Consider the following 21,250-nt stretch of genomic DNA (forward strand, 5'->3'; position numbering starts at 1 on the left):
GGGTGCTGGGATTCAATTTAGAGGGGCTTCAGCACCCCCCAACATTGGCTAGATACAGTAACAGTAATGTCTGTAGAGTTTGATATTTCATCTCAGACTTCCCCTTTAACAGCTAACAGTGTATTTTGATAAGCCAGGCTAAACATATCATAAGGCCCATGGGTTGTGTGATGCAATGAAAACAGTAAGTGTCATAAACTTACTTTGAAGACACATTTCTACTTGTTTTTTGTCTGGTTTTCTGATTTAACTTCTGAAAATTAAAGAAAGTCAATAAAACAGCAGCATTCAGTACAGCAGTAACTTACCCTGAGTGTTGATGCAGACTACAGCCGATGGGAGATGCTGGTATCCTCTGATATCATCCTGTTGTTACCAAGTCCTGCTCGTGACAGCAGTAGCTTTCTCAGTTTATGGGCATGGGCTCACAGTTTACACACCTACCAGGTCACTTACGCTGCTGCAAGGCTGTTGACCAAGTCCAGCTGGACAACCCACATCACTCTGATTCTATCTTCCCTATATTAGCTTCCAGTTAAATTTGGGATTCATTTTAAGGTTCTTGTTTTTGTGTATAGAGCTCTGCAAGGTCAGGCTCCTGAATATATTACCGACCTGCTCCACCCCCACCTCACCAGTAGGTCACTCAGGTCTTCTGATCAGGGCTTGCTGGTTGTCCCTCAAGCTCATCTAAGGACAAAAGGTGAAAGTGCTTTTGAAGTGGTGGCACCAACATTGTGGAACGCTCTTCCTGTAAATGTTCGTTCAGCTGTCTCTGTTGTCGCCTTTAAAAAACTTGTAAAGACACTTTTATTTAAATAGGCCTTTAAATAGGCGACTCACCTTGTACAGAGTAATGTATTAATTATGCTATTGTCTGTTTCTTTTACTGTTTTATGATTTCATTTTAATTTGAATATTTTTCCTGTGAAGCACTTTGTGATTTTTATCCTTTGAAAGGTGCTATACTAAATAAAATGTACTTGCTTACTTCCTTACTTAGAGGTCAAGAGAATATTTTTGAGTGTTACAGTGAAAACTGATCATTTTTATAAAAGATAAAAGAGATGAAAGTATTTTTCTATGAACGACCAGTAAACTGTTTGGTATTTTTTATTGATACAGTGAGGGCAGAATAAAATGTAGAATGAATGATGCAGTAGCTGAGAAATATTTGCTTTGAGGTTAAACAGATGATAATTTTTCCTGGCGTTGAAGTTCCCTCAGTTTACAGTGCTGTTTTCATTATTATGAGGCCATATTGGCTTCTGTTCTTCTGCATCAAGCTAGATGTTATTGGTAGTGAAGTAGAACGTCTTCATTTGTGCATTTATGTTAGAGTCTGTTTATGTGTTTAAGATCAAGGAGTGCAGAAGTGTGGAAAGGGAGGAGAGGACGAGGGAGAAAGGAGATAAAAACCCACATCTCTTCAAGAAAGGAGGATTTACAGCTCTGAGGCCCTTGGCTGTATCTTTACCTCTGAGATATCCCATCTCAATTTCTCCTTCCTCTCTTTCACTCCCACTTATACCCCTTCATCCCCTCGTAATTCTCCACTTTCCCAGACATTTCGTTGTGTTCTCTCCAGTCTATCTTGCTCAGCACAGAAGACCAGAGATGAATCCATTAAGTTGCATAATTTACCCGCAAAGCAAAAGTCTTTAAAAGGGTCTCTGCCATTGTGCCTGTTTCAAAGGAGAGGAAGTGCTTTTGTGTACACCTCAACCTACTCCACTGTAGGCTTTTAATGTCGGACCACGGGCTCTGATGTACTCAGAGGAGTACAAAGAGTCAGCCGACATCTGCCCTGAGATGACTGCTAATAAAATAAACCACAAAAATATACACAGCTACGTATAACAGTTTAGTCAAACTAAATTCTTGCACAGCTACTCTCCAACAGTTTATTTCATTGTAAGTGTGCCATCATATGTGGATGAACAAAGAGCTGTTATATCAGTCTAAAGGAAGGAAGTGCAGTGACATCATCAGAGACACACTCAAACTGGCATTTACAGTGTCATAACAGTCTCATTTTATGCATACGGGTAGTGTGTGTTTATTTCATGTTGTGTGTGTGTATAAGTTTGTGTTAGTATGTGTGTGTGTGTGTGAAATACTGTATCCTTTTATGCATTTAAAATCTCAAGGTTGGATTTTAAACCTCAAGGAGAAATTCAACTAAGTGAAAATCAAGACGGGAAGAGTTGACATGCCAGGCACACCACAGCTTTGTGAGGCTACTCAGTGTTGGCCAAGCTGCTACGAGCTAAGTGTAAGTCACCCTACTATATATTCAGCTTCACTACACTGAAGCTAGAGATGTTTTGTGTAGCAGGCTATGCTAAAACAACATGACAAAGTATCTTGCTTCATGAAAGCGGTTTTCTTTTAGATCTTAGAAGTTAAAGTCAGTGTCAATGCTAGTTCTGTTTGTTTTTTGAGCTCTGAAGCGGCTCAGATTGAAAGGTGCCGCAGAGACTAAATGGGGTCGTGCTTGTGACGCGTCTTGTCATAAATCAAAATCAAAGTCCAAGGAAAGTTTTCTATTTATTAACAAAACACTCAAAATAAATCAATACCAAAAAAGATCGAAATAAACAATGATAATGACGATGACGGTGGTGGTCAACAAAAAATATTCAACCCCTCTCACCCTCTTTGTATACCTGCCACCACACAACTAAACAGGTACTTAAAAGGTAAACCACACCCATGAACCCAAAACCGAACTGCAGATAGAACTCGCCAACTCTGTATTTTGGACTGACAGCACCTCTGTTCTCAAATACATCAACAACAACACAATGAGGTTCAGATCTTTTGTGGCAAACAGGATTGCACAAATCACTGAGGTTTCACATGCACAACAATGGAGATACATTGAAACATCCAGAAGACATGGCTTCTTGTAGTTTGTCAGTCAAGACTTTTCCTGAAGAAAGTTCATCTACAAACATTTCAGGAAAAACAACATTTTTTATCTGCAGAAAGTTAACTTGATTACCTTAATAGTCCAAGGCAGTTTAACTTGCAACATGTGCTCCATGAACATGATGCAAGGAAAGGTGGTATTGTTAACTAACACATGCATAAAACTATAGGACTGTTCTTTTTGAAAGCGTATCTACACCAGACTGCTGCTCATGAGACATGTCTAATAAAAGGGATAGAAGAGGAGATTTCCTCTAGGAATGTGGGACCTGATGCACTGGATGCACTGCTGATACTTCCGCTGTGAGTCCGGCCTTGAACAGCCTGCATAAAAGGGGTCAAAGTCAAGAAGTTAGCCTCTGGGAAATATGACTATCAAAGGGTATCTTTCCTGTCAATACATTCCGGTCTGGCCCAAAGTAATGAGTAGAATTACTATTGCATGTTATCTTTTATGGGGAATGTGCATTTTAAGTACTCAGTTGGGTTTCTAGTGACATTTAAGACACTGTAATAAAACGAAATGAGGCATTTTCCAGTTTTTAATAAGTTAAAATTCATATCACTCTTAATGCACCACAGGGTTGTTTTGTCAAAGTATTTGAAAGCACTGTTATCAGACATGAGCAGTATGCAATATACTCAGCAGGACAACACAGCAAATATAAGCACGCATTTTTAATACAGACTAATGGGAAAAGGTCAGACATCTTTATGTAACACTATCGGAGTATTTTAACATGTGTTTACAAGTTATTAAAAATGTATTCAAGACCAAATGAAAACCAAGATATCTACAGACTTTTTAAACACAGTCTTCATCATGCATGGTAATCTATTCAGAGCAGGTTTTCAAGGATCTGATGCAAGTGGCTGTCGGCTCAACTCAGAACTTGTTTTGATAAGTTGAAGATATGTTCACAGTGGTGCAGAATCAAAATCATCTCATGTGAAATTCATCCTTAGTGGTTCAGTTTCTGATTCTAAGTGTTCATGAAGTCATGGCTTCAAGCAATATTTAGATTGGCTAATTTAGATTTGGAATCTGACATGGATTATAGCAATCAAGAAGTTTACACAGGAAGATGTAGATTTCTGAGCCAAACACAGGATCGTAACACATTTGTTTGTGTTCAGGGCGTGATATTGACTTTTTTTGTATTATTCTCTGAAAGATTGTCCGAAAACTGAATGGTACTTGTCTGCCAGCTAGCAATCTAGTATTACATATTTTCAAACTTAAATAGTACCAAAACTGAATAAGTGAAAGAGAGGTTGTTTTTTCATTATTTTACCACAATGCTACTCAATCCGGACAACCAGAATAAACACAACATTTAAGTTGCTCACAGTACCTCTGAATTGTCAGCATCAAAAAGATTGAAAGAGTGGGCCCCAGAAGTCTACATTTACAGTTAGTTGTCTCTTACTATCTAGAGTGTTGGAAACAGGATTGTGAAGTTTTATCCAGCATATTTATTTCTAAAAATGTGTTATTTCTTTCTGCTACACTTGAGGCTTGTTGAAAAATAACAGTAATTTCACATGTTTGGTAAAAACAATGAACAGAGATTGAATGTGCTGACTTTTATTGGCTAAACTTGTAAACAAGGCACTGAGTCCTCATGCTGCAGAATAATTTACTAAAATTGAAGTTTTTGATTCTGAAGCAAACCATGTGTTTTTCTTCCGGAGTGGGGGCTGCCACTTTTATGCTAGCATTTAATTATGTCCATGTTTCATATTCACAGACCTCGGCTGTGTCTTCAACACCGTGAGTCTTGGAGCATGAAGGTTTAACAGCGCAAAGCTCTCACTCATCACCTTTTATGCTTACGCTGACAGGCCTGCCCTGTCCACTGGCAGACTTATTCATTGTGTTTTATCATTAAGGCCACTCTTGTTCCTGAGACATACATCAAACACTTCATCTTAATTTTCCTCCTCTGCCTCCTCCCATGCTCTCACTATCTTCCCTTTTTTTAAGTGAATACATTATGCTTGTTCATTGTCTCTGAGTGCACAAGTTAGCTGATGATGAGGCATAATGACATACACTTATATAATCACTGGAAGAGAATAACTGTTATTTTTTTAAATAATATAAGTAGTAAATCAAAATTACTATTGTTTCTGAACAGCACCCATGCAAAACCACCAGCTTTAAACTTAAGTAAGTAAGATTTATTTATAGAGCACCTCTCAAGAAAAGAGGTCACAAGGTGCTATACAACAACAACAATAGAAAAACATTAAAAGGCAAAACAGCGATTGCAAACACATACAAAAACATGACATAAAAACAGACAGATTAAACAAAGGCAAGTCTAAACAGATAGGTCTTCAACTGCTTTTTGAACCTATCAACAGTGTCCACAGTTCTCAGTTCCACAGGGAGACTGTTCCAGAGTTTAGGAACAATATCCTGGAAAGCATAGTCTCCTTTAGTTTTTAACCTGGTACGAGGCACAACCAGTAAACCCTGATCAGAGGACCTCAGAGTCCTGCTGGAGTAATAAGGCTTCAGCAGCTCCCTAATGTAGACTGAAGCCTGACCACTGAGCCCTCTGTACATAACAACAAGAATTTTAAACTGGATCATAAATTTAACTGGAAGCCAGTGCAAAGAAATGAGGAGCGGTGTAACATGAGATCTCCTAGATGATTTGATCAACAGTTTAGCAGCAGCATTTTGGACCACTTGTAGGCGGTTCAAGGATGCATTGCTGAGACATGTAAAGAGAGAATTACAATAATCCAAGCGAGATGACACAAAAGCATGTATAATCATTTCCACACTCTTCCTTCATTGTGTTGTAACTCAGAGTTGACTTTAAGGCACATTGTTGCTTTGCCTGATAATGTTCTGCTAGTTAGTCAGTGGATGCAGGGTTTCACCCTACATCGGCTCCTCTCTCTCTAGAGTCTCACTGCTAGCCTCTCAGGGCCCCCGCTCCCCATCTGTTGCCTCGTGTCTCTCACTATGTGCTCTCTCACAGAAGTCTTTCCTCCACCTTCCACCACCACCCCATCAAACAGCACCCCTTCAAAAAGCCTCCACTCTTTCCATCCTCTAAAAAACTATCCTCCCATTTTTTGCAATCATAAGATCTGCAAAACTGTTGTCTTGCATTAGTCCATAATAACCTGCAGACCTCACAAATCATCCTGTTTTGGTGCCTCAGTGTTGCAGTGAAGGTGTCTGTTGCAGATCTTATACACACATTGTGAGATTTTTCTCCTCTCTCCAGTTTCTTCTCATCTGCTCCTCCTCTAGGTGGCTTTACTTATTCAGTCAGCAGCTGTGTTTTGACTGAGACTCAGCTCCCTCCTTGTTGCTTTTTCACTCGCTGTCTGTGTGATGTCCTCTGCTTTTTTATCATCTTGTCTTATAGTTTGTGCTTCCAAACTCTTCCATGTGGACAGTTCAAGTGGTCAACAGAGATTGGATGTCTTTTCAGAGTGTAATACCGACTTATGTGCACATTTTGCGATATGTCATACTTCATTTGACAATTGTATGCTTCCCTCAAGCTATGTTCATGTTACAGTAAGCTGTCAGATAATGAACAGCTACACTGAAGCAGTCATTGTCAATGAAGTAGGACTAGTGATAAAATTATATTTTTATGTATTACAGTAAACTTATATCATTTCTTTCCTGCAGAATAGTCCTGACTTGAAACTGAACAAAGCTGAGAGCTCATGTTTCATTTGCTCTGGCTCGTTGGTCCCTCTCCTCCAGACCTGGCCTGATTCAGTTCAGGCCAGTCATATTACATCTTTAACTTTTTATTCCTTATTAAAAGTTTCAAAAACTGTATCACCTCTCATGTCATTTGCGTATGAAACTAAGTTAACATGCCCGTAGCTCTTTCATGGTCTTGGCATCCGGAGGAAACGCCACTACATTATCTATGATTCAAACCGCACTCCTTATGTTAACTCTTGCACAGTATAGAGATAAATGCAAGTTTATGCTTTAAAGCTTTAAATATGAAGGGGAAACCAAGTTAAGTTACCAAGAAAGCTTGTAAATGAACCTGTGTTATACCAATTCAAGTCAACTAATTCAATCAGACGTAGGTTTTAATGTAGGCTCACTCACTATATGAAAACATTTCTCAATTGGGGGCTTTAATAGATTTATATTTCCACTTCCTGACATTTGGATATTTTCACCGCAGAAGCTCAGCAAGAGTTTAGGGAGATTATAAAGTGCAACCTTAAATACTAAACAGCAGATTCAGAAGTTAAAGCCTTGATACTGTAGCTTTCTATCGTCAGAGGAGATAAACATATCCAAATTAACTGAAAAGTTTAAATTGGTATGTGAAATGTAGAATGAAACTGACAGTCTTGGAGTCCAGAGATTTAATAGCTAGAGCTGCAGGACTGTTTCAGCAGGATGCAAATGGAACCAAAGAGACACAGCCAACAGGCACAGAGAGCTTAGAGGATGATGGATATTGTAGGGCAGGTGCAACATGGGTAACAGGGCCAACAGGGAAAAGAAATGGTTATGGAAAAAATGCAGGATGAGGCAGCGAAGCTTATGAAGGGAAAACTTAAGCAAAGCAGGGTCAGAGGCTGAACTGAGAGGACATTGAGAAATCAGCTGTTTGGAACCAAATCCATTCTCAGGCAAGGTTCTCAGTAACAGAAGTGAGCCTTGAAGCCCTGAATGGAGATTTTACCATAATTTATACATTACTATATCAATCATTGCTTATGGAAAATATAGTTAGTTGAAGTAATACAGTCACAATCTGCTGTATTGACTGATAAACTGAATCGTCCTGCTCATGTCGTGATGTCCAAAGTGCCTACATGTCTTCTGTAAGACATTTCCCTCTTGCTCCTGGTTTTTAGAATGTCCTTTGTGTTTGAAGCCAAGTTTCATTGCCACCTTACAACCCAAGCGATTGTGAGATTAAAAGTTGAAGTAGTATATAGTACGTAGATCATGGCCACAAACTGCATCAGGTTCTGGCAGCAGGAAGAGCAATGGATTTCGAAGCTGCCCCTGAGAGCCAAAGAACACTGGCTGGGATCATTCAACCAAGATTCTTGGTTTGTATCGTGTCACCTGCTTCTGTTGTCATTATGTTTTTATGCTAAGTAACTGACTGTAGCATCCTGTGCTTGTGAAAGACTCCCCAGTAAGATAAAGTATATCTCCCTTCTTCTTCTCAAACTGGTTTTAATGATTTAGACCCTATTTGTGCTGATTAAGAGGCTTATAGACTAGTGATGTGTCATGATCAAAAGCTGCGGCTCTGAGAGCAGAATAAATCCTCAAAATTGGGCAATTATAAGGCTTCTGATAAAAACACTGTATGTCAAGAATTTCAACAGAAAAAACCATTATTTTTTGCAAAGTTAAGGTGTGACGGAGCGGCACCGTCACTGAATGGAGAGCAGTGTGCGCAGAGACACACTGGCACACAAGCCGACACACACACACACACACACACGCACGCACGCACGCACGCACGCACGCACGCACACACACACACACACACACACACACACACACACACACACACACACACACACACACACACACACACACACACCCCAAACTTTCCCTCCCGTCAGTTTCCCTCTTCTCACCCACTCCAGCAGTCCGCTGTCCCACTCCGTTACGTAGCGTCGCCGGGGGTGCACACCTGAAGGCCTATTGTTTTATTACGCATACACTCAGCACTCAAACACCACAGCACACATTGCATCACCTACCGCCTGGGTGCGGGGAAACCGCGGAAACGGAGCGTCCCGTTTCCGCGTATTAAGTAGGGCCGATGGGGGGCGAAAAGTGCCACATGGGTGTGGAAATAAATTGTTTGTTGGTATATTTTACCCCCTGAAAAAGTATTTAAGGGTAAGCTAAAGTACTGCCAAAGATTGTGATAAATATATTGTTGTTGGGGTTTGTATTATTGTTTGTTTTACAGTTGTATTGATTGTTAGAAAGTAATGTTTGTAGAAATCATTTGATAATTAGTGACGCCCAGTGGGAGGAGTCAACAATATGTAAGAGGGCTGTGCCGAGTTCCCTCGGGGCAGTTTGTCTTCCGCCTGGTAAGAGAAGGAGGTGGCTTCTTGCACTGAGGTCGGCACCAATAAATGATCACTTCAATTTTCCGACTACGCCTATGTGTTTTTCGAAACGTGAGTTAATGAGAAGAGAACCTCGCTACATATGGTGTCAGAAGTGGGATTGCCGCTCTGTCACATAAGGTTAAATATATGGCTACAAAAGATCCTAAATTAAGAGCCATTCGGGAGTCCAAAAAGCCAGCTCTTCTTTGGGAGCCAAGTCAAAAGAGCCGGCTCTCTGAAAAGAGCCGGACTTCCATTCACTTTTACAGACCAACGTACCACTCCACCAGATATGCCTCTAAATGCACAGCGAGGCAATGATTAAACAGATTATTCAAGTGTAATCTTGGTTTAAGTAGAAAGTTCAGTAAAACCCCAAAGTTATCATTTCAATAAAAGCTGTCAATCAAACGTTTGTAAATGTTTCAACTTCTAATCAGAACAAGCCTCAGGTGTTTTTCATACTGCAGAGTAAAGCCAAATATGAAAAGAGGTAGAATTGAGATTTGGTGAAGAATCTGCTTTATTTAACTCACATCTTTATGACAAGCTACCATCTTTAAATCTACCCAGCATCAGGACCTAAGAATCCCTCAGTTCTTTCTCATATAGAGATATCAAAACGCCTTATAACAAAATCTTTTCACACAACTTCATGCTGACATCATTGGATCCATTCAGTACACCACAGATTCAATGCCCCGTGTCATTGCTGCTGTATTGTATAAGGTCAATAAATTCCGATTGGCCCTTGTCCTATAAAAGTACTATCATCACAAAGTCCAATTTATGACATCGTCACATAATCCCTCCATGCTAGATGAAGACAATGGTCATAAACATTTTGGTCCCCCAAATAAAATCTACATTTCTGTGGTCTCATGGAAACCCATTCACCAAAATGTGTCGACTTTATGGCAGCAGTGTATCATCACCTGGAAGGCATAGAGTCTCTGCATTTCAACACTGGATATTTAGCAGAGAAAAACTATCACCTAGGGGAAATCTCTTAATATAAAGGAGGAAGATTACAACTGTTCACGTTCAAAAAATAAGGCAACCATGTCCATTAAAAAACACAACGTGATTGATGAGCATTCCCACATGTTTGTGTCTGCAGGGAGAACTATAAGGCAAACTATGGCTTATGGAGAGGTTGGATCAATATGAGAGTCAAGAGTCTTACACTATAAAGGACATTTCTGATATTTTCTCATAATTAATAATAAAACAAACATTTATTTGACCCTCCTAACATAAGATATTTACAATATTGTGCATTTATGGTAATTTCTGTAAAACAATTCAGACACCCCTTCAGTAGACCATACCATTTCTCTACCTCCACTTATGTTGAATGTCTTGTCATCACTGATATGGCTCACATCCTCATTAACAAGTAATCTTCAAAATTTCGCCTTTCTTTTCCATTACTGCCAATCCCATCAGCCCTGCAATCAGTGCATCACCTCATCCTCACACCTGAGCTATTCCCCCCAATTTCCCACCTGCAGTTTACTCTTCAGCCAATTACCACATGCATCTTTTGGGGTCCTTTGATCTTCTGCCAGCTCTTCAATGATACAGTGTTACTGTGTACTCTGGTGCCATGTATGGTGAGAAATAGAAATACACAGGAGAAGGCCCAAGAAATAGAGTGAAAGTCACAGACCGGTAGAAATGGTTAGCAGCACAAAGAAAAATATTTAAAAATACTTGAAGCTTACCATATATAAGGAAGGCAATGGTTGAAACAAGGAAATCAGTCTAAAACAGACGATCAAATCAGGAGGAAAAAATAACTCAAGAACAGGCCGGTAAATACTTGGAGATAATATCACAAAAAATTAAAATTTGTCTGGATGTAAACTGGCAAGGAAGTCAATATATTGATAAGCTGAGACTCATCCCACACAGGTGAAACAAATTAGGCACAAGTGGGAGTAATTAGGGCTGGGCACACAAAAACACACAGGCAGTGTGCACACAATGGCAGAGTGTAGTGCTTCTCTGTTCTCTGGACCTCTGCCATATGTGCCCACCTGCCTGCCCACCTGCCTGCCCACCTGCCTGCCCACCTGCCTGCCCACCTGCCTGCCCACCTGCCTGCCCACCTGCCTGCCCACCTGCCTGCCCACCTGCCTGCCTCTTGAACTGTTAGCTTTGAAATTGTATCTGTTGTAAAAATGGTAAATTTGCATTAGCTCTGTAAACTTTGTTGATCACAGAAATGCACTAGCTAAAAACACACTTCACTTTCTCAATACCTCTGTACTAGATGCATAGACTGTATAAAATATGGATGTAGTATCCGTGACATCACCCATCTGTTTCTGAAGCCCTGTTTTGAGGCCAATCGGCGGTGGTAGCCATTTGCTGCTGAGGAGCCATTGTGATGTAAAGAGGCGGGCTTTGAACCTCCTAGCCAACAGCTACAGTTTTCCCACCTGTCAATCAAGTCAGCTGTGCCTCTCATTGGAAGACTCGTAATCTCAATATCTTCAAAATTGCCACAGTAGAAAAAAAAAATCACCCCCCTCACAGTGTGTGCTGATCGAGAAATGAGCTATCCAGACTACACTCGTCTTTTGTACCAGACTGTAAACATGTTTGTTTCTGTTGTAAAGATCGGCTTTTTTGAATTGGTGTGTATGTGGTTTCCGGTACTCCTGGAGCCAGCCTCAAGAGGATCCTCGATGAACTGCAGTTTTTAGCACTTCTGCATTGGACTCATATTTTTAGACCAGAGGTTGCCGCTTGACTAGATGTCATGTTTTTACTGATGAACAGTAACTGTTTGCTCGCTCTAAACTTCAGGTTTATGGTATATTTGAGCTAAAGCTAGTTAAGCTTAAGTGTTGCTTTCCCTTAAATTAGCTAACCAATGTTGGCAAGCTGATAGCATTACTAATGGCAGCCAAATAGCTAGCTAGTATTTCAAATAGCTTGACATTTCATAAGCAAAAAAATAGTCAGGTATTTCTAGTAAATGTAAGAATTTGAGGATATTTACTCACTGTAATTTGCACGCACCCTTTAGTCCTCCCTTAACACCCGGGAGAAAAAAGTAAACAGCCCCTCTCCCCCCTAATGTCTCTGTGTAGTACTCACTCCATGTCCATCCATTATGTGACAAGTAATGTCACTATTCTGTGGTATTCTTTAGTTGGAAATTAAACCATAACAACTAAATTGTAAGGAGATTTTATTGACTGCAATGCTTATTCTGACCAAATTATTACCGCTGTCTGTAATGTTGATCCTTAAGAATTGAATCTAGTCATCTCTGAAACCTCAAACCAACTTTAAGCAAACTGACAACTCAAATATGGAAACTTATTTAGGCTTTGTCCCAACAAAACAATCAATACCACACACACACAGACTCATGCAGAACAGAAACACGGACCTTGAATGCTTTTGAATCACCGAACGTGTCATATGAAGACATGCACTTAAATTGGAAAAGTGATGTTGCAGCATAGATGTAACACATACATTCAGTGCCAAACTGTTTTTAACTGAGCCCATGGATTGATGATTCGGACATTAAATGTGTGTCATAACAGTCCTGTTCCAGCGCTGCCTCAGAGGCTTCATTCGCTGGTGTAATAAGATAAAGTGCTGTGTAACAACTCAGTCAGACTTGAGAGCCGCGTGGATAATGAAAAGATAGGATGAGATGAACACAGTTTACTGGCAGACATGAGGGCAAGCTAATGGGAAAAAATGAGCTGTGTGAAGCTGAAATATGAGAGTGGCAAAACTATGATGATATACTTCTTCTGGCTGTTGCATGTGAGCTAAAAGTTGATCTGAAAAATACATTGTATAAAACATGGATGTAGTCTCAGTGATGTGGTTTCTGAAGAGGCGTTTGTAGGCTTGGTGATAGCAGGAGCCGGACTGGAAATGCTGACCCAACTGAACTTTCAGTCATCTTAGATAAAGATAAAGAAGTGGAGCTGAGCTGGGTTTTTAGCCTGCTGGCAAACAGCTAATCAATCAATCAATCAATCATCAATCAATCTTTATTTGTATAGTGCCAAATCACAACAAATGATATCTCAAGATGCTTTTACAAACATAGGAGGTCTAGACCACCTAATGTACCCACCTGCCAGTGAACTCAGCTGTGCCCCAAATTATCCAAATGTATGTTTAACTCTCACTCTTTATACCATCTCAAGTGATGCATTTTTTTATTTTAAATAAATAAGTTACATCGGCTTAAACTGTGTTCTCAACAAGACATTTTTTGAAATAGAAATTGGCATTTTGACACGGGACCGAATGAGGATTCCTAAGCTTTTGCAGCCAGCCTCAAGTGGATACTCAAGGAAGTGCAGTTTTTTTCACTTCTGCACAGCTTCATCTTTAAACCCTGGATGTTGCCACTTGCCCACAACCTATAGAAAGTTACAACCTTTTAAAAAGTTGCTGCCCTGTCATTGTAAGAAATTACTTCATGTTGGTCTCACTGCATATTGTTTTTTTCTTTACAGCATTTTTTTAATGCTTTATTGAACTGGTCTACAATCGTGCAACAAAATAAACAAAACAATCAATCAATCTATCAATCAATCTTTATTTGTGTAGCGCCAAATCACAACAAACGTTATCTCAAGACGCTTTTACAAACATAGGAGGACTAGACCACTCTATGTCAAATTATGAACAGAGACCCAACTTCAAGACAGGGTAAGACTCAGTCTTAAGATAAGATAATATATTACTTTATTGATCCCCCGGGGGGGAAATTCAGTTGTTACAGCAACTCAGACATAAGTACACTCAAGAAGAAGTTTCAATAAGTAAAATAAAATAAGTAAGAATAAAAATACATAAAGAGAGATAGTCTACCCTGTTTTGATCCACCATGAGCATTGCACATCGCAATATTTAGCTAGTTACAGTGGCGAGGAAAAACTTCCTTTTAACAGGCAGAAACCTCAGGCAGAACCAGACTCATGTTAGACAGCCCAATGCCTCGACCAAGTTTGGTCTGGAAAGAGGAATGGAGGAGAATAAGAGACAAAGGGAGCGGTGATAGTGATGAGACGAGTTGTAGAAGTTGTTGCCGCTGGAGTCCAGCACGTTCGTATCAGTATTACAACACAGTGTATGATGTCAATAAAAGCCTCCAAATTTAAATCAAGAATAAAAGATGAACAAAAGTTCTAAAAATGATTAGAATTGAGGCAGCCAAGGACGGTTCCACTGTGTTATTGTTGAAATTTGTATTCCTTTTTTGGTTCACAATAAATTCTTTAAAAGTTGTATTTATTCACTGACTTTAATTCTTTGACCAAAAGCCAGGATGTTAAAACTGATTAATTACTTTGTGTGAGTCCATTTAAATGTTTTAAGGTAGTGGCAAATTTGTACACAAACATAATTTTTCTATTATGTTAAAGGAAAAATGTACAGCCATTTCCTGGTACACGAGAGAATAGTGTAGAAAGCTTACTCATACAGAAGTTTTAAAAGAGCTATCATATTTCCAGAGAGCTAATTAAGCACCTCCAGATTCTTCTTGTTAACACTTGACTCGACACCCAGAGTCAACAGGTGATAAGCGATGTTGTTTTCTCCTCTCTCACAGAGTCAGCCCCCCTCCAGTCACACACATCAGGGAATTTTCCCTCTTACTGACATGCAATCACTAAACTGTAAGTGGGCCTATTTTCTTTACAAAATGTCAGAGCACATCATAATCAAGGTCTCTCAAACCTGTGCGCAAATAATTGTACTGCATCATCATTTTTATTTATCCGAAAGAAATCTGCTCCACAGGTTGTGTAGGTACAGGTGTGATGGCCTTTATCATTTCTGCAGAGAAAGATTGAAGACCCAAAAACATCAGTGCACGCATATTCTCTGAGTTTTGTCATTTTTATCCCAGTGAGGATGAAGTATTTGATGATGCAATCGTAAATCTGCCAACGTTGTAAAATATCTGTGAAGTGTTCTCTGTCAGAGTTACATTCTTATTTTTCAAGGTCTGTAGTTTTGAAAAAAAAAAACCCTGCTGAAGGAATATGAGCACACCTAACTGTTTCATCAGCCAGACAACCACCTGAAGACTAGAGTGCTTCTCTTTGTGAAGTGTAACTGTGTGGTCTGTACACACAGCAAACAGTTGCACTCACACCAACAGGTGTAGAGGCGGCAGCTGAACAGAGGTGAAAACAGTTGAATGACAGAGGTGGTGTGGGTGTTGCGTGAAAGGTAGGTGTGTTAACAAGAGACACAAAGACGGTCAGCACATCTTATGGAAAAATGAATGAAAGGGGACTTCAAGTGTGTTTATGTTTGTATTTGTGTAACTTTATCAGCCTGTGCGTGGTGTTTATTAGAAAGAAAGAGACTGGGGTCGCGTTGCCCTTGTGGTCTAAGCGTGGGCCCCGTATACAGAGGCTACAGACGTTATCGCAGCAGTCACAGGTTAGGCTCCAGGCCTCTGCCTTTGCTACATGTCTTCCCAAAATATGAGTCCAATGCAGAAGTGCTAAAAACTGCAGTTCATCGAGGATCCGCTTGAGGCTGGTTCCGGAGCCTGGTATAAAAGGCGAGTGTAGTCTGGATAGCTCATTTCTCAATCGGCACACACTGGACAGTGGGTGAATTTTTTTCTAACGCGTCAAACTCAAAGATATTGAGATAATGAGTCTTCAAATGAGAGGCACAGCTGACTTGATTGACAGGCGGGAACACTGTAGCTGTTGGCTAGGAGGCTGAAAGCCCCGCGTCTTTACGTCACAATCACTCGACAGCAGCAAATGGCTACCGCCGCCAATTGGCCTCAAAACAGCGCTTCAGAAACAGATGGGTCATGTCACGGAAACTACGTCTATATTTTATACAGTGAATGGTATTCCTCCACTCTCTGCTCCCCACATGTCTTGTCTCTCTCCAGCTTTCCAATCCAATAAAGGCAAAAAATACCCCAAAACGTAATCTAAATTAAAATAATAATTAAATCAAGAGACTGTGAGATGGGGGTCCTAAAAGTGTACTTTTAAAAGCAAAAATATACAACATAAAAGTCACTTCTCAAACAACTATATTTCAGTGCTACTAGATTAAAATCTCGACATTTTTAGGCAAGGACAGAAATAATAAAGCAGGAAACAAGTTCTTCAAAATAATTTATGACATAACATGACAGTGTGTGATAGTGAAAACATCCAAAGAAGTGACAGAAACCTCAATCACAGGGTAATCCCACAGAGAGTGAGGAGAGAAGGAGAAAAAGAAATAAGTAGATACCATTGACTGATAATTCAATAAAGATCGGCCCTGAACGTAAACACAACATGTATTAAGAAATGTAAGTCCTCCTTGTCAAAAGACCAAAAATAAAAAAAGAAAATAGATTTGAGCTATATATGACCCAGTTACATTCAATCAGGGATATTAATTTTCCTAATACTAAAGCATCAACACAACCTTTACAGCGCTTATTTAAAAGTGAGGAGGGATGAGCAAGTAGCCTGGCAACATCACTCAACGACAAAGCACTGAATAAACACTGACAGAGAAGTTAGTGTTAAATGTTGATGGAAAAGACTCAGGGCTGAATAAAAGAAAATACCTGACATGAGGAGTTAATATAATACATGTGCAAAACACAAAATACCACAGAGTGCTCTTTTGTTTGCTATGTTTTTTCTGCTGTTGTGAATGAGCTAATTATTTCTAAATGTAGCAGAGAAGCAAACAGAATAATACACACCTCATCTCTTTGTCCTATGCTAAGCTAACAGGCTGTTAGCGGTAACTTCTTGTTTAGTATAAGGACATAAAAGTTTCATTTTCTGATCCTATTCTCAGCAGGGAGCAAGTCCCCAAATGTCAAACTATTCTTTGACATAACCTGAGGAGGCCTTATTAAACATTAACTAAAAACAGAACAACGTGTCGCTTTTGCCCACAGACTAGTATCACATCATGCATTGCAAAAAACGCTGTAACCCTGAAGCAAACATCAAACAGGAAACTAACAAAGTGAACTGCATTTTCACAACATCATAATAACAGAGAATGTGCAGCATGCAGAGAGAGAAAAAAACAAGGTTAAGGTAAATAATGTTTCATGGCAGATTGAGATCCTGAAATGGGAGCATGACCGCTGGCATGAAAAGAAAGCAGACGTGAGGATCTTCAAACAACAAAACAAGCTCTGTATTTTCTTCCTCTGATTAGTTCACCCTGTGTGGTTCACGGTGTGCTAATCAGTGAAATCATTCAGGTCGTGTTTTATGATTAAAGGTTGCAGACACTTGACCAACTGGAGGTTTTTATTTTTCATATCTGTGAATCTGCTTGATGAAAAACATATCCTCTTGATTTTCTCCCGTGCTATGGTTTCTGGCACACATCGTTAAGTGTGGTTTACATTCTTGCAGGGCTTTATAAGTCCTAGTAAGATGGACAACAAGTATGTTAGCCTTTAGCTTTTATTTTTACAAGAGCATAGGGGGAATCCAACTTTGTTTCTTTATTTCTTAATGCTTACACACCTGCAGGGTTACACTGTCCATGCTTAGTCACAAAAGATAGACAAACAGAAAGGACAGCAGGCGGATCAAAAACAGGCTGGGGGGCAAAACAGAGAAACCGTCTGGAAGTTGAGGCTGCCTGATCATGCTTTCAAAGATTTGATACTGGCTAACAAGTTGTTTAATCATACTCAGGTGAAGTGGTGCACTCTGGCTGTTTGAAGGGTAGGGGTGAAATCAGTTTTAAAAAGGTCACGTCCTGTATGTCATGGGGCACCAGCGCACAGAAAGACATGCTTGACTAAGAACTGCCTATAGCAGCATTTTGAAGACCCTTTTGTAAGTCCCTCACTCCTCTAGCATTTTTTTTTATCATACGATTTTTGATTGATGTAACAATATCAGCTGTGAATGTAATTATATAAAAGGAAGACACAAAATTATTGAAACATAATTAAGATAGATAAATAAATGTCATTTTTTGCATGGGCAATATAAAACTGAATATTTTAATGTACATGAAATGAAATAATGAACTGAATACACTTGAATAAAAAAAACACTTTCTGGAGTAACTAACTAAACTCAGAAACCTTGCATGACAGCCAAACATAAATAACAAGGCAAGGTTTCCGGTAAGGTACATTATCACGTTAAATTTGAAGAACATCTGAGAGGGAACTTTTTAAAACTTTAACCTCTTCATCTCCTCTTTTCCACTTTCCAACCCCAACTCGATCGAGGCAGATGGCTGTCTGACACGACTCTGGTCCTGCTCGAGGTTTCTGCCTGAACCTGAAACAAGACATATCAAGAGTTTGCCCTTGCCGCTGTAACTTGCAAAGGCTGCTAAGTGCTCAGTTTATGGTGAATTAAGATGAGACCAGACTGAGTCCTGTCCGTAGGATTGGGCTGGATCTTATCCTGTCTTGATGTTGGGTCTTTGTTAATAATTTAACATAGAGTACGATCTAGACCTGCTCTGTTTGTAAAGCATCTTGAGCTGATGCTTGTTGTGATTTGGCGCTATATAAATAAAGATTGATTGGTTGATTGAGGAAGGCGGTCCAGGGAGGGTATTTAAAAAATGTTTAATCTACCACAGGGGCATCCAAGTCAAATAAATGTTCAGAGTGAATTTTCACAGAACAAATTTTCACTTTTTGTGAACTCAAACACCCTTACATACAGTATCTGCTTGCAGTGCGTACGATATAATTAACACATTATTATCTGGCAGTACCGAGGAGAATCATGGAAAAGTCCACAGTGACTTTAGGCACAGCGTGTCTATTCAAATTAAATTAAATCCATAATCTTTCTTTTCTTTAACCAAAGTTCTTTAACTGCTGAAGGGTCTAGTTGCACTCATTCAGACAGAGTAGTACTTGCTGGAAAGACATACTGACAGACAACAAGAGGATCAAAAGTTTAAGTAAGTTGCTGGAATGATTTCTGGATTCTGAAGTTTTTCCAACACAACCTTATTGAAAAACATTTTGGTAGTATATCTGCTTACATGAGATCATTTCTGCCAGGTAAGGATTCAGTTAAAATGGCTGCTGGAATTGATGCATGAGATGTCAATTATTGACAAATTGACAATAATGCACCAAAAACTCAGGTATCTCATTAACTCTCTTGTTATGTTTCAGGTCAAATTGACCATTTTAAAAGTCTATTTTAGGCAGTATATGCCTTCCAAACCAGCTAAATGCAGCATACAAATCTGGGCAGCATGTGACAGAGGAGGAGGCGTGTTAATCTATCAACATCACTTCATAATATAAAATAAACCAAAATTTTAAATAAAATAAACAAAAATCTAGGTCATGTAAAACTATTGTATGTATATTTAGGGCTTTCTGACGTACATTAAAAAAAGTTTTAACATGAATTTAAATGAAAAACGAGTGAGTTATCCTCATTGAACCATGATCTGTGAGAATTAAAGAACACCAATGGACTAAATCTGGATTTAAATGGTTAGTAATGGAGTTAAAAATGAGATTTAAAAAAAAATGTGTATTTGGATTTTTTGGAGTTCTGACACTTTTGGATAATTAAATAAGCCTCGGGTCAAATTGACCCAGGAACATTATTGCTGTTCCAGAGAAACAAACATAACAGGAGGGTTAATACATAAAATCCACTAGCATGATTTAGATTTTATAACATGCATTAGTTCATGGTTCAACAAACTTCATTTGAATGAAATTTGAAAAATCCTCTCTTGAGCGATGAAACATTTTCCCCTGTAGATTGTCTCTCACTGTGTGTCTGCTGCCTGTAATACAGAGAACAGACAGTGAGTCTGACACACAGTTAGTCTCATTTTATCCTCTGTTTTCCTCACTCAGCTCTAAAATAAAGCTCAATGTTTCACACTAGGCTTTTACTTAAATGGTTTCTGCTCGATGCAGAGTGACTGCTCGGGGAAGTTTCAGACTCTGTTCAGCTGTTTCTGTTATTTGCCTCTCGGAGATAAAGTCACTGGACCGACTGCGCCAGAATATCCTGAAGGTCTACGCAGAGTCCTGTAATAGCTGGCAGGTTAAGATATTGTCCTTCAAACAGTTGACAGATCTATTTTACACAGAGATCTGTTAAGACTGTGCTTCTGTTGGCCCTTTTTAGGTTAATCTTGTGTTTACTCAGTGACTCATGAATGTGCAGCTGTGTGAAATCCTGGGAAAAACACAAGAACATACATTAATATGAAGAACTGCAGAAGAACCGAGAGGCTGATCTATTTATACTGAGGAGTTTCTTGCTGCACAAATTATCATATTAATAAGAAAACCTAATTTTCCTTCGTGCTTTAAGAGTTCATGCTTGAGTTCATATTAATACATTACATGTAATATGCGAAACAATTACTGTATGTTGACACAGGATTATCTGCAAATGAATGCACTGATTAACTTAATTATTAAGCACATTAACATAAGTGCTTATCTTTTATATTATGAGGACGGGGTGCTATTAGGCAGCTGAAGTGCCTCCTGGGGCTCACAGTGGCTCAGTTGTGATTACTGTCCCCTCCCAGAAAGACGGTCCTGAGTTTGAACCCACACAGAGCTGAGCTGCAGGTGTAGTTGTTTCCTCAGCCCTTAAAGAAAGTCATTAATGTGATAGAAAGTTTTAGCCGTATTACATGTATTTCACATTCTGCTGCTCAATTTCAAATGCACACAAAGTTTTTGATTATTGATGTTTTTGCTGCTCCGGACAACTTCTAGTTTCTCATTCATTAACCCTCCAGCTATGTTGTGGGTCAAATTGACCCTTTTTGAAGTTTAAAAAAAATGTGTTCAAAGTATTTTTCAGTATGAAACTTCTTCTGCTTGGCTTAATTGGTGAAATGAACATATAAAATGAAAATGGTTGAGTTCACATATTTGCAACCCCCCTGCATGTTTATAGATATACTGTTTGAGGGTCAATTTGACCCTGCAGTCAAGGTGGAGGCTAAAAGGGGTCAGAAGTGTCAAATACTAATTGTTTCTTTGCAACTGTGTGACATATTTCACCCCAATCCCAAACACATGCACACACACACACACACACACACACACACACACACACACACACACACACACACACACACACACACACACACACACATACTTTTATTTTACTGAATTTCCCCCCGGGATAAATAAAGTATTTCTGATTCTGATTTTGATTTTAACATGAATTTTAAT

The 21,250-nt window shown here is 39.3% G+C and overlaps 1 long non-coding RNA gene across 2 annotated transcripts in view; it reads left to right on the forward strand.

Moving 5' to 3' along the window:
- LOC117812567 overlaps nucleotides 1–21,250 on the forward strand; it is a 30,514-nt gene that overhangs the window by 7,746 nt on the left and 1,518 nt on the right. The window contains exon 3 of one of the 2 annotated variants that reach the window (XR_004631251.1): nucleotides 6,602–6,711. The exons of the other annotated variant lie outside the window; for it this stretch is intronic. This is a non-coding gene — a long non-coding RNA (uncharacterized LOC117812567). Of the gene's footprint in view, nucleotides 1–6,601; nucleotides 6,712–21,250 lie in introns of those variants that run through there. 2 annotated transcript variants of the gene reach the window in all.

This window comes from Notolabrus celidotus, chromosome 5 (assembly GCF_009762535.1).
Source record: "Notolabrus celidotus isolate fNotCel1 chromosome 5, fNotCel1.pri, whole genome shotgun sequence".
Classification (NCBI taxonomy): Eukaryota; Metazoa; Chordata; class Actinopteri; order Labriformes; family Labridae; genus Notolabrus; species Notolabrus celidotus.